This window comes from Pituophis catenifer, unplaced genomic scaffold (assembly GCF_029215685.1).
Source record: "Pituophis catenifer annectens isolate HBS135680 unplaced genomic scaffold, rPitCat1.0.hap2 SCAF_2, whole genome shotgun sequence".
Classification (NCBI taxonomy): Eukaryota; Metazoa; Chordata; class Lepidosauria; order Squamata; family Colubridae; genus Pituophis; species Pituophis catenifer.
In genome coordinates, this window is record NW_027256882.1 from 157,125,346 (window position 1) to 157,140,963 (window position 15,618).

Genomic DNA, 15,618 nt, shown 5'->3' on the forward strand with positions numbered 1-15,618 from the left:
GAGTCAACAGCGGGTCAGAGGAAGAATTGCTGTGAGGCAGAGATGACTGTTGCTCTTTAAAAATTATGATTTACAGAATGTCACGGAAGTGAGTACACCCCCTCACATTTTGTAAATATTTAAGTATATCTTTTCATGTAACAACACTGAAGAAATGACGCTAGGCTACAATGTAAAGTAGTGAGTATACAGCTTGTATAACTGTAAATGTGCTGTCCCCTCAAAATAATGCATCACACAGCCATTAATACCTAAACTGCTGGCAACAAAAGTGAGTACACCCCTAAGTGATAATGTCCAAATGGGGCCCAAAGTATCAATATTTTGTGTGGCCACCATTATTTTCCAGCACTGCCTTAACCCTCTTGGGCATAGAGTTCACCAGAGCTTCATAGGTTGCCACTGGAGTCCTCTTCCACTCCTCCATGACAACCTCACGGAGCTGGTGGATGTTAGAGACCTTGCGCACCTCCACTTTCCGTTTCAGGATGTCCCACAGATGCTCAATAGGGTTTAGGTCTGGAGACATGCTTGGCCAGTCCATCACCTTTACCCTCAGCTTCTTTAACAAGGCAATGGTCGTTTTGGAGGTGTGTTTGGGGTTGTTATCATGTTGGAATACTGCCCTGCGGACCAGTCTCCGTCTCCAGTATGTCACAGTACATGTTGGCATTCATGGTTCCCTCAATGAACTGTAGCTCCCCAGTGCCAGCAGCACTCATGCAGACAGTGGGAGGGAATGGGTGGGCAGCCCCCCCCCATGCCTCTGCCTCCATCTACTGCTTGGAGGGCTGGGCTGGCATTTGCAGCGTTCGAATTCACCTGCACTGTGCGGGCTATGCAGCCCCAGGGTATGCTGGCCAAGGGGCCAGCGGGGTGTGGCTGCTGCCGGACACCATCTCCACTGCGTACTTGCCACCTGTGCGCACACTGGGGGTGTATGCCCAGCCGAGTTCGGGTGGCCTTGGGGTGGCAGGGGCCGGTCCCTTGCCATCTCCAGGGTGACCCCGCGGGCCAGATATGGGCCCATCCGGCCCGCGGGCCTTGTGTTTGACATGTCTGTTGTACATGAAATAAGAAGACATCACCTGAAAATAAGCCGTAATGCGTCTTTTGGAGCAAGAATTAATATAAGACCCAGTCTTATTTTCCAGAAAACATGGGTATCTCCGTTCCCTGCACCTGGTCTGCATCCAAATAGTTTTGTTTTGTTTTGTTTTAGTCCTATGAAAACCGAGGCTTTCTGCTTTTTTGTCCTGTGTGAACCTGGCTATGATTTATTCAGTCATCATCAAGTTAAACAAGCTATGTGCCTTGGTGCTGTAAGGTCCAATAATAATATGTTTAAGCTCATAAATGCCAAACAAGAAACTTAAACAGAGGCTTGAGTAAAATAGCATTTAATCTTGATCAAGCTTAAATGGTTAGCTGTTCCAAACACATACAAGATACATGCAGGTAACAACTACAAACAAGAAAGAGAATGTGAACTCCTTTTATATTGTTTAGGAAAGTCATAAACCATCAGTTAAAACCCCCAATTCTGGCATCTTTGATTTGTGTATCCCCTGGAACAGGGTAGAGCCCCTTGATTAGCACCATTAGCGTTATCTCTTCCTGATCATCTTCTTTGTGTTCACACTTGGCTATTTAGCCCCCTGGAGTGAAGGGAGCTCAAGATACAGATACAGAGATAAGGCTCTGATCAAAAGGTGGAACATATGTTTTGACAAATGCCAGATACTTTATAGACCCCAATAACAGTATATGTTTGTTCCAGGAAGCTAGTCAATGTGGCATATTTGTGTTACAACTTTAAAAGCATAATATATGTATGTGTTCCAGGAAACAAATATTTACAGCATGCAGATGTAGGAAGAAATATCCTTCTGGGTTCAGCTCCAAATGGGGAAAAAGACACTGGAAACATGGAGACTGCTTGGAAAGATGGTTTAATGGTGGACAGGATCACATGGTTTGAGTTCCTGAACAGAAAAAGGGCGAGACGCAGTGAGTCCCTAGGTTTTATGCCCTCTCTGGCTTTGAACTTCCTGGGGCCCAGAAAGAGTATCCTGATTGGTTGTCAGACTCCCAGGGGGTGGGGGTCTTAGCTAGCCTTGCTGGCTGATGTAATCTTCCCAGGTGGTGAGTTTCTGTTGCTAGATGGGTCCTATTGTGTTGCAGATGATGGTCCAGTGACGAAGATTGAGTTTCTGCCTCTGGCCCCTTAACAAAGGGTGGGGGCAGAAAGATAGGAGATGTTTCGTCCTTAAAACATGCTTCTCCATTTCTCATCCAGGAAAACATAATATTCTGCCTTTTTAATATTTCCCAAAATATTTCATTTCTCTAGGAAAGGGGTGGGTGCTAACTTCCTACACAGGTATACAAAGACATGATATATCATACATATATGTTGCAGGAAACAATTAACAAGTTTCTACTAATTCTAGTATTTCAGTATATCTATTTCCTTACAATGCAATACGTAAATCCAGTCATAAGAGATAGCAAAAAAAAAAATTAACTGTACATTTTAACAGACTGTATATATCATTTAAAGGGATAAAGAAGGCTGGACAAAGGCTGCATTTTTTTTATTTCAGTGGAACTTTAGGGAAACCTGAAGTAAGAATCACAGAAGAACTGGAAATGCCCGTCTTCCTTGTCAGAACAAAGAATGTTGAAACCCCCCCCCCCCCCCGTTTTAGAGCTCAAGAGCTACTCTAGCAAAGATAATCGTTAGATTTAGTTTTGCAAATATACACTTCTGTTTTTCTGCCTTTGTGCAGGAATGTTGATTTGCACTGGCCTTTAACCCGGTTTTCTCTTTTTTAAAAAAAACAAACACAACCACCAGCATTACTGGAAGATCAGGTAACGTGATGATGTCTCGGGAAGAGGGCTCGTGAAGTGCGATGATCGATTGTGTGAATGCAAGGCATGTTTGGAGCGCCTGGGGAAATCACACCCCATCCCAAACCCTTCCCTGTAAAGGAGGCAGAAACACAATAGGCAAGCAGGCTGGCAAGCCTCCCCCCGCTTCGTGCTAGATCAGAAGATCCTCCTCTGAGCTCTTTGTTTGGCTTAGCGCGAAGAGAGGAGTGAACCCTGCCCGTCTGCCAGCAAAAAGCAACCATAAAAACCACCCCTTTGGCTCGGTGGCTAGAGCGGCCTGGATTTAACTCTGCTCCAGCGTTTCCTGCTGCCCGAGGAGGGTGGATTCCCTGCATCCGTATTGAGGTTGGCGTGTTTCCGGTGGCAGTCTGGGAGGTGGGGGATGATGGAGGGGAGAACGGAGGCGCGGCGGTCAGTGCCTAGAAGGGAGCCCAAAGAGGTCCATGATTGTGGCTTGGATGCGAATGGGGAGAAAAGGCGCTGCAGAGCTGGGCTCGCCTCTGGTGGGGTGCGCTAAGCGCTTGTTTTTGGGGTAGGGGGTTACTGGGGAGGGGATGGCTGTGTGGAGGGGCTCAGAGGTGGACATGCCTGGCAGACGGGCAGGGGACAAGTCGGTGGGTTGGTGCCGAGAGACGCTTGCGCTGGAAAAGGGCGGCGGGTGGGCAACGTGCGATGGACCATACAGCTCTCTCCCCCTCCGTTTTGGTGGAAGGACGGCGATGGCGGGGAGGCGTTTTGTTCCGAGAACGGGCGGCAGAGGGTTGCTCGGCGAGAGAAAAGGGGAAAGGCTCTCTGGAAAGCCAGAGTAGCAAAGAGGTGGAGGGAATTCCCTTCCAGCCTCAGAATTCCCCGACAGTCGCTTTTTTCTTTTTTTCTCCTTCTTTAGCCCAGCCTACCTCGTAGGGTTGTTGTTACGGGGTTAGTCTAGGAAAGGCAGCCTCTCTCTCTCCCGCTTTCGAGCTCCCGGAGGAAAAAATAAGAGCTTTCCCTTCTTAAATTCAAAACTCCCGGCTGGGAGATTACTTCGAAATGATTGGAGGTCAGCTGCTTGATAGTAGAATTAGTTTATTGTTTATAGGAAGGCAGGCAAGAAACAAATACAAGCACAGCGTTCCGAGTCTAGCCTGTTTGAACTGTAAGAGTAACCCTTTTTTATATCCTAAAACGTCTTTTGATTTTCTATGTGACCCTTTAAAGTCTTTTGAAATTCTTTTGATTTGGTGTGTGAATCCTTTGATTTGTGTGTGTGATTGTTTTATGGTGTTGAAATCCTGTTTTTGTTTGTGATTGGGTTCTCCTTATAATTATTCAGCTTGCTATTTCTGTGTTTTCTCCTTTTTCTCATGTGTTTAAATTACTTTGGCTTGATTTCTGCTCCTTTTTGGGTGTTTGTTTTTCTTTCCTGTGTCCCATATCTGTTTGGATGTTGCAGGCCCCTGTAATTTTGTCCTTCCTAAATAGGGTGGCTTCAGCTTCTTAATGGCCCATTGATAAAGGTGGGGGCTGAAACTCTGCCTGAGTTTCTGCTTATTTCTTTTAGGGGAATTTCCCTGCTCTTTTAATATTGAGTTTCTCATATCTTCCAACAATCTCTCTCTCTCTTTTTTTTTTCTATGAGGTTTTCCTCATTATCCCCATCATCTAGAGTGGTATCCAGATATACCTGGTATTCCTGATCAATTTGGATCATCATGAAAGCTGCCTGCTTTCCTGCAGTGCTTGATTTTGGTGGGGGAGGACTACAAGCTCTTAAGCAACTGAGACAAGGCGGAATGCATTGACAGAAGCAACACATAAGGGCTCCCAAAGCACAGACAGTGACAATGGTAGAAATGAGGATTTTTAGCCAATGGAAGTCTGGCAACCATGAGAAAATCCAAGAAAAATCTAAGAATGACTGATCATAGCCAATATTTTGGGCCAGCTCCTTCAATTGATGGATGTCCTTCTCCACAAGTCCAGAAGTTTCATTATTATTTTTTTTATGCAGGACATACCGCTAAACTCCTCGCAGCCATAATTATGTTTCTATGGCCGCTCTGTTTTCCAGGGTAGCCGCTCTGACTTGTCTCAGTTCTCTGTTGAGGGCATCCAGGGCATGGAAAGTCGAATTTAAACTTTTGGCTAGGGTACATGCCAGGCTATTCAGATTTCTGGAATTCCTTACTGCTAGCCCTGGCACTCCCACTAGTGATACTGCCAATGCAACGTATTCAGCTGTTGTGAGCAAGGAGACTTTTGAATCACAGTCTGATTCTAAAGTATGGAAAGCTCTTCTGTGTCACTTCTGCAAGGACGTCATAAGCATTGTCAACCTTCCTAGGGTGCAGGGCCCCCCTGTGGCATTTGCAGGAAGATATGAGAAAGCTTTTAGGCCACATAGGAAGAACCATCCTGAGGGCTATAGGAGAATGGGATGGTTTCTGTGGATTGCATTTGAGATCTGTGTTATTTCAATCAGTGGGTTGTTTTTTTTTTTTTTTAGGTTGGCATCCTGTGAGGTTAAAGCATTGTTCAGAGGTCAAAGATGGTAGGGTAGGTGTCAGGGAGATGAAAGTCCTTAAGCCTAGTGTAGTTAAAGCTGTTATGTGGTCTAGATACTACTCCCATTAAGCATGTGGTCAATATGTAGACAAAAGTTAGTGGTGTTGAGTACTTCCCTTGCTAGATATTCCCACATGTTTCCTTTTTCTGGAAAAAAGGCTTGGTTCCAGGAGTGCTGTCACACATGTTACAAATAGTATACAGTATAAGCTGCACAATATGTTTACGCTGAATTTTCTGTTTCCCATGGTCGAACCCTCCCTACTCCCTCTATCCCCCCTCTTTTTTTTCCTTTTTTTTAAAAGCAATATTAACAAAGAAGAGGAAAAACAATAGCAATAAAAGGCAATAATAACAATGAAGTCCAGAGTCCTGTTCTCTACTCTAAGTGAAGGGGAAAAAAAAGAAAAGAACAGAAATTGGATGAGGTAGAAGTGGGGAGGGGGGGGAATCTTACAGTCCAACGTCCTAAAAAAAAATAAATCTATAGTTCAATGTCCTGTAATCCAGTGGTTGTACATAGGGTGTTTTCAGGTTCTGTGGTATCAAAGAATGCTGCTAGTGACCATTGATCTGTTTCAAGATCTGGTATGAGCTTGATGGGTGAGACTGTTTGTACTGGTGCAGAGCTGTGGTCTATAACTGCTGGTTTGGCATGTGTCCATTGGATCCAGGAATCTCTCTCTGCCATTTTGATAGCTGTTTGTGTGGTTAACAAGACTTGGTAGGGTCCTGTCCACCTGGGTTGTAGTGGTAATGTTCTGGTGAAGAATTTTATCCACACCCAATGTCCTGGTTCAAAGGGATGCAGGGCTTCTTCCAAGGGCAAGGTCTGCGTTAGAGCACTGTGTCCACAGGGTCTGTAATCTCTTGTGAAGGGCTGAAAGATAAGAACAGAGAACCATATCCCCCTTATCTAAACTTAGGGAGTGGGGATCCAGGCCTTGTAATTTGTCTGGGGGGGGGCGACCAAAGAGGATTTCAAAAGGGGAGATTCCTATATCTCGTCTTGGTCTGGTTCTAATATAAAAGAGGGTGATTGGAAGCACTTGTGGCCAAGAGAGGTGGGTTTCTTGACATAGCTTGCCCAAAAGGGTCTTTACCTCCCTATTAGCTCTCTCTCCTTGATAACCATTTACCCTTGGAAGCTGTATATAATCCATTTGTACTCTTTCAAAGGGCATTTGTGCCCAGGGTCTCCCTCCCTCATGGATTGCTTTCCTGGACGTGGTGTTATTTGCCTGACAAGTTTTATAGATGCTAGCTACCCTTGTTGCTTCACTATAGGCTCCAGGTGCATACCATACTCTCCTTACAACATCTACCATGGCTTGTGTCCCACAATGCCCTTTGGTGTGTAACCTTTGGCAAATCAATCTAAGGAGGCGGCGTGGAGCTATGGGTCTGCCATCTGGGACTCTCCAAAATCCTTCTTCAAAGACTGCCCCTAATTTTTGTTCCCATTGCTCAGCTTCTCCTTTATCTAGAAATTCTGTGTATTATAATTCAGGGTTTATCATTAGGGCTGGAGCCATGAGGTTATGAGGCAGAGGTTCTGGTGCTATCCATTTGCCGCTTCATCCACATATCTGTTTCCTTTCGTCACTGTGTGGAGTCATCCTTTTGACGGGCCCTACAATGAATGACTGCCAAGGCTTTTGGTAATTGTATGGCTTCCAATAATTGAACCACTAGGTTTGCATGTATGATCTGTTGGCCAGCTGATGTTAAAAAACCTCGTTGTTTCCACAAGGCACCTTGTCGCATGGCATCCCCAAAAGCATATTTAGAATCAGTATATATGTTAGTAGACTGACCCTTTGCAGTTTCGCAGGCTTTTGTTAAAGCTACAAGCTCAGCTGCTTGAGCGCTGTGGGAGGGAGGGAGAGGGGATGCCCAGACGATTTCATAGAGGTCTGCCTTCAGGATTTGAGAGAATAGGGAAGGGGACTCGATATAGCCTTGTGGCAAGCGAGTCCAGGTGTATTGTTGATCTTCCCAAGTAAAAGCAAAGAGATATTGGGATGCCTGGTCTACCAGGATGCTGAAGAAGGCTGAGCACAAGTCTATAACTGTAAAATACATAGCCGAAGCTGGAACTTCGGTTATTATAGTTGCAGGGTTTGGTACTATAGGGGCACGGGGCATCACATGGTTGTTCAAATCCTGTACAAATCTGAAGATGCGGTTTCCTTCATTATCTACCTTTCTCTTCTTAACTGGAAAGATTGGGATGTTGCAGGGAGATGTACATTTCTTAAGGACTCCCTGTTCCAGATAAGCCTTTATCAGTTTCCTTATAGGTTGAATTGCCTCAGCTGGAATTTTGTATTGGGGAACACATGGAGGTGGTCCTTTCTTTACCTGAATGGTGACTGGGTTTGCCCCTTTTAATAATCCCACTTCCGTTGCATCCCAGCCCCACAGAGAGGATGGCAAGATCTTTAGATCCACATGAAGCCCTGTGTTATTTGTGGCCAGCAGATGGGTGCCTTTTCCTGGAATGTTTAACGTAAGGCCCCCCTTTCCACATTTTATGGTGGCTCCCATTCTGCATAAGTCCCTTCCTAGGAAGGAGAGTGGGGATTGGGGACAGATTGTAAAAGAGTGTTTGAAAGAGAACGGTCCCAATTCTACTTGTGGATTCTACAGGAATGATTTTTCCTCCAACTCCCATTATTGTCTCGAGCTCCTGGAATCAATGAGTCTTTATATGGGGCCTCTATAATTAATGATGAGGTAGCTCCAGTATCAACCAGGCAGTCATATTTCTTTCCCCCTATGATCAGGGAATAATGGTTTCCCCTTCTGGGCCATTCCTTAAGGGAATTGCGAGCCCAGTGAAGGTAGCCGTGTATTCAGTGAGTTCATTTTCATGTTCTAGTCAGGAAAATTGTGCCTCCCTTCCCCTTCCCTGCCCCCATCGAGATCTATCACTATCTCTATTGTGGGGGAATGTATCATCTTGGGGAAAAGGGGCTGTAGGCGGCTCGCGATGTTGGTTATATCTCTGCTCGCCTTGGTGATGTGAATTATTGCTTGGCATGGGGCCTCTAGGTGAATCTTGGGGCTGGCCACGAAATGAAGTCTGTTTACAATATTGGCCAAAATGCCCTCCTTTCCCATGTCAATATGAAACATAACATAACATAACATAACATAACATAACATAACATAACATAACATAACATAACATAACATAACATAACATAACATAACATAACATAACAATGTTGGCACCCATCTTGGGGCCATCCTTCCTGTCTACATTTCCAGCACCCCTGCCTCATCCCAGCAGTCCTGTGTCGAACTTGTCTGGCATTATGGTACATGGCAGCAAAAACTTTTAGTTCTTCATGTCTCTCTATCTTCCTCTTTCTATCTTTTTCTTCCTCTTTTAATTTATCCCTTTGGTCATATACAAAGTTTGCAATCCTGCGCAACTCCACTATTTCCAATGTAGGCCTATTAGATACAATACGGTGGAAATGTTCCCTGATGTCACTACTAGCCTGGTCCACGAAGTCTGAGGCTAAAATTCTCTGGTCCTTTTGGCAGCTTGGGTTTAGGAGGGCATATGTCACAGCTGCCTCTGAGAGACGAACCCAAAAGGGTCAGGATTTTCTTTTTCCCTTTGGGTTGTCTTTTGAAATTCTGACCAGTTGTGAGGCTTTTTCTATTTCTTCTAGGGCATCCATTAGATTGCTTTTTGCCCTTTTGTAATCCCTCCAGTGATTGGCATCATTGTAATCCCATTCAGGCTGCTGGGTTGGCCATGCAACCCTTGTCCGGGCAGCCTGTCCTGGAATAGGTGGTTGGTTGGCTATTTGTGCTGTTTTCTCAAATAGTTTTAATAGTTCATCCTGAGTTACGAAAACCTGTAGCAACTGATTCATGTCTTACCAGGATGGGTTGTGGCTTTCTATTATAGATTTCAGGGTTCGGATTACTGCCTGAGGGTCTGCCCTGAATGTTGGAGTGTCTTTTTTACAAATAACAAGGTCTGAAGCAGAAAAGGGCGTATGTGTCAGAATGTAATTGTATTCTCTCTTGCTCTTCCTGATACTGGTTTGCTCAGCAGGGGAGCCGTTATGTTTTTCCCTCAGTTATTCCTGCCTCAGTTTTCCCTTCCAGAAAATGGATTTCTGCTTTAGTTTGATCTTTCCATATAGTTAGGTCTTTGGTTAGTTTAGCCCAGCAAACCAGTAGGGTATTTGGCTGGGCTTAATTCGGGGTCTAAGTGCTTTTAAAATTTTAAAGTCAAAAGTACCACTGTCAGGCCAAATTTGTCTTCCAGTGTCATCCCTTAGCAAGGCCCTTTTTTTTACATATCTTCTTCACTTTTCTCTTTTTCATTCTAAAGGGGTATCTACCACCCTCGAGCTGCAACTTCCCATGTTTCCCCATCCGATGTGGGGTTTCACACTTTGGTTCAGCTGGGCGACACAACGTCAGTTTTCAGGAAAAAGGCCTGGAGAGGACGCCGGTTCCCTTATGGCGTATGCCTACCTCTTCTTGTTAGGGAATTTTCCACCACTGATTTTCAGATCCCTCTAAAAACGGGAATCTGGGAGGACCTGCTGCCCCCAACGCAGACGAGTACGGGCCCCTCCTACAACTTCACAACTTCACAATTACCTATCTATCTAACTAACTTAACTTCACACTGTCTGAAAAATCCTGGGGTTCGCTCTGGGATACACTGGAGTTCCCTTTATTTATTTTGGGTTTTTTCCTTTTTCCTTTCTTTTATTAACCTCTTCTCTCTTCATAGCCTGTTCAGTTTTTCCTTGCGTTCCTCAGAAAGTCCCACACTCCGTGACCCCCCCTTGCTTTCCCAATCCTGCTGGTCACTGCTCTTTCGAACTAGCAGCAGGGTGGGGGGGGCAGCTAGAGGTCAACAGGAGGAGGTGGGATCCAGCTGTTTTCTGCAGGTAAAACCCACATACACACACACACACCTTTCCTCTCTCGCTTCCACTCCCCACAGAGTTCCAGCGTTTTAAATTTAAAGCGGTACTCACCTGCTTTCAAGCAGCTGTTGAGTGCAAAGCTCAAGGACTCCCTTTACTACCTGATGCCTCCTGGGCAGGGTCCGTAGATATTTTCCCCGGACAAAGAAGATCCCTGCCGGCTGGGTTTTGATCTCTGGGCCCTGTCCGGTGGCTCGGTTGGCCGGGAGGCCATCTGGGTCGCCAATTGTTGGAAGGAAAAAGAAGGCTTTCCCTTTAAGGATTGTTGGAAAGCAGAGCTTTCCCTTCTTAAATTCAAAACTCCCGGCTGGGAGATTACTTCGAAATGATTGGAGGTCAGCTGCTTGAGAGCAGAATTAGTTTATTGTTTATAGGAAGGCAGGCAAGAAACAAATACAAGCAGAGGGTTCCGAGTCTAGCCTGTTTGAACTGTAAGAGTAACCCTTTTTTATATCCTAAAAGGTCTTTTGATTTTCTATGTGACCCTTTAAAGTCTTTTGAAATTCTTTTGATTTGGCTTGTGAATCCTTTGATTTGTGTGTGTGATTGTTTTATGGTGTTGAAATCCTGTTTTTGTTTGTGATTGGGTTCTCCCTATAATTATTCAGCTTGCTATTTCTGTGTTTTCTCCTTTTTCTCATGTGTTTAAATTACTTTGGCTTGATTTCTGCTCCTTTTTGGGTGTTTGTTTTTCTTTCCTGTGTCCCATATCTGTTTGGATGTTGCAGGCCCTTGTAATTTTGTCCTTCCTTTGTTGTGGAAAATAGGGTGGCTTCAGCTTCTTAATGGCCCATTGATAAAGGTGTGGGCCGAAACTCTGCCTGGGTTTCTGCTTATTTCTTTTAGGGGAATTTCCCTGCTCTTTTAATATTGAGTTTCTCATATCTTCCAACAAGAGCTCAAGGGCTACTCTAGCAAAGACAATCATTAGATTTAGTTTTGCAAATATACACCTCTGTTTTTCTGCCTTTGTGCAGGAATGTTGATTTGCACTGGCCTTTAACCCGGTTTTCTCTTTTTTAAAAAAAAAAAACACAACCACCAGCATTACTGGAAGATCAGGTAACGTGATGATGTCTCAGGAAGAGGGCTCGTGAAGTGCCATGATCAATTGTGTGAATGCAAGGCATGTTTGGAGCGCCTGGGGAAATCACACCCCATCTCAAACCCTTCCCCGTAAAGGAGTCAGAAACACAATAGGCAAGCAGGCTGGCAAGCCTCCCCCTCGCTTCGCGCTAGATCAGAAGATCCTCCTCTGAGCTCTTTGTTTGGCTTAGCGGGAGGAGAGGAGCGAACCCCGCCCGTCTGCCAGCAAAAAGCAACCATAAAAACCACCCCTTTGGCCCGGTGGCTAGAGCGGCCCGGATTTAACCCTGCTCCAGCGTTTCCTGCTGCCCAAGGAGGGTGGATTCCCTGCATCCGTATTGAGGTTGGCGTGTTTCCGGTGGCAGTCTGGGAGGTGGGGGATGATGGAGGGGAGAACGGAGGCGCGGCGGCCGGTGCCTAGAAGGGAGACCAAAGAGGTCCGTGACTGTGGCTTGGATGCGAATGGGGAGAAAAGGCGCTGCAGGGCTGGGCTCGCTTCCCGTGGGGAGCGCTGAGCGCTTGTTTTTTGGGGGGGGGTGACTGGGGAGGGGGTGGCTGTGCGGAGGGGCTCAGAGGCGGACATGCCTGGCAGACGGGCAGGGGGCAAGTCGGTGGGTCGGTGCCGAGAGACGCTTGCGTTGGGAAAGGGCGGCGGGTGGGCGGCGTGTGACAGACCGTGCAGCTCTCTCTCCCTCCGTTTTGGTGGAAGGACAGTGGTGGTGGGGAGGCATTTTGTTCCGAGAATGGGCGGCAGAGGGTTGCTCGGCGAGAGAAAAGGGGAAAGGCTCCCTGGAAAGCCAGAGTAGTGAAGAGGTGGAGGCAATTCCCGTCCAGCCTCAGAATTCCCCGACAGTCGCTTTTTTCTTTTTTTCTTTTTCTTTTCTTTTTTTCTTCTTTAGCCCAGCCTACCTCGTAGGGTTGTTGTTACGGGGTTAGTCTAGGAAAGGCACCTTCTCTCTCTCCCGCTTTTGAGCTCCCGGAGGAAAAAGTAAGGGATGTTCATCTGGTAGGACAACCACCTGTGCAATTTGGTGAGACGATCTGCGAAGCATCAAGCCATGTAAAGAGTGGGATTGCTTTTCTTCTCACCCCCTCTTTCATGCACAGGCTGAATCTAAACCAGAAAGCTCTGTTTTGCTGTAGAAAAGAGAAGGCACATTTAAAATAAAATTTAAAAAAAAAAGTAAATAAAATCAAACCTTCCAGAACTTATAACTCCAGCTCTGTTTTGTCCTCCGACGTATTTCTTTTTTTAATGGTACGTGGTTATCTTTTTAACTATAACCAGAAAGTCCTGATGTACCGAGATAAATGTTGCCCTGCCTCCTGTTACAGTCTAACTGGTCATTTTTTAAAAATTATCAACTTTATATGCCAACTCATTGGTATGTCAACTCTGGGCAACTTAACAAACAGTAAAAAGATAAATATAGAAATCTTTTTTTTTTTTTTAAATCTAGATAAGAAACTAGATCCAATGAGACAGACAGCGCAGGGATGAGATCTAACCCCATCCACCACCTTCAGCAGGGAACCAGAAGGGTGGGAGTAGTTTGCACTTCTGGATCACAGTGGAAAAGGCTCTTCTTGATCCCACCCTTTAGCAGATGGCATCTGCAGCTGGCCCATTCCACTGGAGCTAATGGGGCAAGCTAGGTCCATTGGGGTGAGATAATTCCACAGATACCCTGGATGTATGCCCTTATAGGGCCTTAAATGTAATACCTTGAATTGGACCCAAAAGCAAACTGGCACACAGGCATCTAATGTAACAGCAATCTTACATGTGCCACCATAGGGCCCCCAGAATCCTCTATGCAGCTGCATTCTACACCAGCTGTAGCTTCTGAATAATCTTCAAGGATAGCTTCATGTAGAGCACATTGCAACAATCTAACTGAGAGACTAGCAGGGCAGGAGTAACTATGCTCAGGAGGCCCTCACAATTCCGATACAGGCGCAACTGGTGTGAACATGAAGTTGTGCAAAGGCCCTTCTAGCCACAGCTACTATCTGCATTTGAGCCTTAATAAACTAAACTTAATAAACTAAACTTGTTCTTCGGCAAAATGGTACAATTGAATGAGATTTGAGAGCAGCCGGTGGGTTATTTCCAAGACACGTGTAGTTGGGCTGGTGAAGAAAGTGTGGGGCTCAGGAGCTAAGGTAAAAAACAGTAGGACCATATTTTTCCTGGCAAGATTCTTGCAAAATTTACTTGCAAAATTTTAGAAAAGCTCCTTACGTGAAGATGTAAAAAAGGTGAACTGGACCTCTATCAGGGAGGGGAATAGAAGATCAGAGTCTACCATTTTGAGTTCTTTTCAAAAAGGGAATAAATATATCAGCATTTTGGTTAGTGAATTGTAGTTAACAGTATGTTGGCTTGAAAGTTAGTCTTTAGATTAGAGATTGCAGCTTGCATAGAATAAAATTAGCATATTTGAAGCGAAACAGGCTTTGGTTATGTTTAGGTTGTATTAGCGAAAATGTGCCAATACTGCCCTTGTTAGTAAGAATTGTTGTCATGTTAGAACAATGACTGAGGCTGACAGCCTAATCTATTCTGTGTTAAATAAATAAAACGGATGGATGGAAATGAAAGAATATAGAAAAGGTTGGTGGGTGGCCTATGGATGAGAATGATGGCTGTTTAGAAAGTTTAGAAAATCTGTTTGGAATATGCATTGTAGTCATATGTGCCCATAGCAAAGAAATAAATAGAAATAAAAAGCATGATTGGTTTTTATTGTTTTTGATGAAAGACTGAGAGGATTAGTGAAGGCTGCAGTGATGAGAAGTCTTGAATGTAGGACATCCAGTATTTGAGTCAAGACTGGATCTCAAGAAAAAAACTGACAGGTAAGAAACTGGAATGAAAGTATGAGTCCTATATGAAAAAGTGTTCGAAGATTCGTTTTCCAACAGAATAAATGGAAATTGAGCATAGAGTAAGAGAATGGGTAAAATGTTTTGAACAGAACGGAAATAGTTATATGTGCCACAGAAGTGTATGGTGTTACTCTAGTCTAAGAAGTATGAAAAGGATGTTTGGGTGATTGAATGTAATACATCTAAGAGAATGATTACTGCAAAAAATAAGGATGAGGGAAAGGTGCAATATAACTATAAACTAAAAGAGGTATTTACAAATGTAAATACAAAGAAAGGCATAGTTACAATTCAAAGAGGCAGAGGAAATGCAAAGTGATTTTGATGAAAATTAAACATCAAACAGTGCTTTGGAAGAAGTAAATGAGCTTCCAGCAGATTGGATGGGAATTTTAAAAAGTGACATTGGAAATGCTGGAAGGAGTATTTTAGATATTTGTTTGGAAATATTGAAACTATTAAAGTAAAAATAAAATGAAGTTTAAATATTAGTGTCCAAAAATGGATGAAAGAAGAGTAGTAAGTGCTATCAGAATATTTAAAAATGGTAGTGCTGCAGGATTAGGACAAAGTGTGGATATGGTATGCTTATGGAATGGTTGTACAACTTTTGCATTTGTGAGAAGTATTATCTTTTTCTTTTGATTGTTGAATGCTGCTGTTGTTTTTCAAGATACAGGTATAGTTCTTGACCTATGACTGTAATTGAGCCTGGAATTAACAGTTGTAACTTGTGTCATTCATTAAGTGCTGACCCATGATGTGACCCACCTGATTTTATGATTTTTTTGGTGGTGTTCATTAAATGAACTCTTCCATAATGGGAGGGTTTTTTTGCCAGAAATTGAAAGCAAATGCTGGTTTCCGGCAAAAACATCGTAAACCAATGTCGCATAACAGGACATTGCAAACAACTATAAATGTTGGCTGGTTGCTAAGAGCCCAAAATGCAGGATGAGGGAGCCATCAGAACTTTGAATTTGGGTCATTTCAAACAGTTGCAAAGCTACTGGTCATAAATCGAGGACTATTGGTAGGAAAGGATAAGAAGAGGAACTGCAAAAACTACAAGATAATTACTTTACCAAATGAACCAAATGAACCTGGGAAGGTGTTTGAAAGTGATAATGAACAAAATTTGGAAAATGCAGTGTGACTATAGAAAGCAAGAGGTATATGGATCAGATATTGCATGAACTATAAGAGCCAAAAAAAAAGGAGAATA

The 15,618-nt window shown here is 44.1% G+C and overlaps 1 protein-coding gene across 5 annotated transcripts in view; it reads left to right on the plus strand.

Annotated features, from left to right (window-relative positions):
• Window positions 1-3,284: 3,284 nt before the first annotated feature.
• Window positions 3,285-15,618, plus strand: part of RNF41 (ring finger protein 41) — a 36,523-nt gene continuing 24,189 nt past the window's right edge. For 2 of the 5 annotated variants that reach the window (XM_070934879.1, XM_070934883.1), the window contains exon 1: window positions 14,008-14,363. The gene's annotated coding sequence lies outside the window, so the exon portion shown is untranslated. Of the gene's footprint in view, window positions 3,407-11,869; window positions 11,939-14,007; window positions 14,364-15,618 lie in introns of those variants that run through there. The other 3 variants (XM_070934882.1, XM_070934881.1, XM_070934880.1) reach the window with 3 other exon arrangements.